Source organism: Colobus angolensis, unplaced genomic scaffold (genome assembly GCF_000951035.1).
Source record: "Colobus angolensis palliatus isolate OR3802 unplaced genomic scaffold, Cang.pa_1.0 Scaffold110, whole genome shotgun sequence".
Classification (NCBI taxonomy): Eukaryota; Metazoa; Chordata; class Mammalia; order Primates; family Cercopithecidae; genus Colobus; species Colobus angolensis.
The window spans coordinates 1,678,625-1,680,898 of record NW_012112031.1 but is presented as its reverse complement, the minus strand read 5'-3'; the positions used below and the strand labels follow the sequence as shown (position 1 = coordinate 1,680,898).

At 54.7% G+C, this 2,274-nt stretch overlaps 1 protein-coding gene across 3 annotated transcripts in view; it reads right to left on the bottom strand.

Annotated features, from left to right (window-relative positions):
- SERPINF2 (serpin peptidase inhibitor, clade F (alpha-2 antiplasmin, pigment epithelium derived factor), member 2) overlaps nt 1–2,274 on the bottom strand; it is a 12,934-nt gene that overhangs the window by 4,260 nt on the left and 6,400 nt on the right. The window lies entirely within an intron of this gene.

The following is a 2,274-nucleotide window of genomic DNA, read 5'->3' as shown; positions in this document are numbered from 1 at the left end:
CCCACCATCTCACCTGGCTGATTTTTGTATTTTTTGTAGAGACGGAGTTTCACCATGTTGGGCCAGGCTGGTCTCAAACTCCAGACCTCAGGCGATCCACCTGCCTCGGTCTCCCAAAATGCTGGGATTACAGGAATGAGCCACCGCACCCAGCCATTAAGATTTCATTTGAAGGGATTCTGCAGCAAAAGCAGTGTGGACGCCACAGGGCTCGAGGGCCTCCTGCAGTTGTGACTCCTTGGGTTCCAGGCAGAGTGCCTGTGTGGAGAACCCCTGCCCGTAGGAGGGTAAGACCTGGGTTCTGGCTGTTTGGGTCTGCAGAGGGCCTGAGGACAAGAAAGGCTGAGAAGGCCCAAGGAAAGGAGACAAAGGATGAAGGAGGAGTGCACAGGACACAGCCTGGAGGAAAGGTGAAGCAGGAAAGGAGAACCTCTGGGGAGGTGGATCAGACTGGCCTTTCAGAGTGAGCTGCCGGCAAGCCAGGACGCGCTCCGGCCGGCCTCGCCCACAGCCCCCTCCCAGCAGGGCTGCCCAAGTGGCTTCCGGCTCCTCCCTACACAAGTGGCTGTGCTCTGTGTCACATTTGCCTTGTGACGCTAACAAACATGGCCATCTCAGCCACAGCCGTCTGGCCCAGGGATCAATGCCCAGGCCAAGGGGACCACATTTCGGCTAGAAGCAAGGGAGGCCACACCTGAGACAGCCTGGCGCGGAGTTTTATCCAATCAGAGCTGGGCGCAGTGGCTCACGCCTGTAATCCCAGCACTTTCGGAGGGTGAGGCAGGCGGATCACTTGCGGTCAGGAGTTTGAAACCAGCCTGGCCAACATGGTGAAACCAGTCTCTACTAAAAAAAATTACAAAAATTGGCTGGGCACCGTGGCTCACGCCTATAATCCTAGCACTTTGGGAGGCCCAGGCGGGTAGATCATGAGGTCAGGATATGAAGACCATCCTGGCCAATATGGTGAAACCCCATCTGTACTAAAAATACAATAATAGTTGGGCCAGGCTGGCCCAACTATTTATTTTAAAAATAAAAATAGCCGGGCATGGTGGCAGGCGCCTGTGGTCCCAGCTACTCGGGAGGCTGAGGCAGGAGAATCGCTTGAACCTGGTAGGTGGAGGCTGCAGTGAGCCGAGATCACGCTACTGCACTCCAGCCTGGGTGACAGAGTAAAATTCTGTCTCAAACAAAACAAAATAAAACAAAACAAAATTAGCCAGGCATGGTGGCACATGCCTATAGTCCCAGCTACTCAAGAGGTTGAGGTAGGAGAATGGCTTGAACCCGGGAGGCAGAGGCTGCAATGAGCAGAGATCGAGCCACTGCACTCCAGCCTGGGTGACACAGCGAGACTCTGTCTGCAAAAAAAAAAAAAAAAGAGGTTTGTCCAATCGGAATGTTTCACACAGGATGCTAAGAAATCCAATCCAATCAGATCCTCCCTTCTTCTTTTTTATTTTTTTTTTTGAGACGGAGTCTCGCTCTGTCCCCCGAGCTGGAGTGCAGTGGTGCAGTGGCCGGATCTCAGCTCACTGCAAGCTCCGCCTCCTGGGTCTACGCCATTCTCCTGTCTCAGCCTCCCGAGTAGCTGGGACTACAGGCGCCCGCACCTCGCCCGGCTAGTTTTTTGTATTTTTTAGTAGAGACGGGGTTTCACCGGGTTCGCCAGGATGATCTCAATCTCCTGACCTCGTGATCCGCCCGTCTCGGCCTCCCAAAGTGCTGGGATTATAGGCTTGAGCCACTGCGCCCGGCCTCAGATCCTCCCTTCTAAGGAGCACTGTGTGAGGGCCCAGTGGACTCTCCCAGGCTGGGGGCTGTGGAGACCCTGAGTGGCTACATGGCTGTGGGGTGGTCCCTGTGCTGCCCCAGAGTCCATGGGCCCTTGTAACAAACCCTTATCAACAACGGTCACCTGAGTCTCAATCCAATGTCCCCTCCTCACAGAATTTACCCTTACCACTCTAAAATGCCTAAATAAGGCCAGGCCTGGTGGCTCACGCCTGTAATCCCAGCACTTAGGGAGACTGAGGTGAGCAGATCAGAGTCTCAATGTGTTGCCCAGGCTGGAGGGCAGTGGCACGATCTCAGCCCACTGCAGCCTCCGCCTCCTAGGTTCAAGCAGTTCTCCTGCCTCAGCCTCCGGAGTAGCTGGGATTACAGGCGCCCGCCATCATGCCCAGCTAATTTTTGTATTTTTACTAGAGACAGGGTTTCACATCTTGGCCAGGCTGGTCTTGAACTCCTGACCTTATGATCCACCCGCCT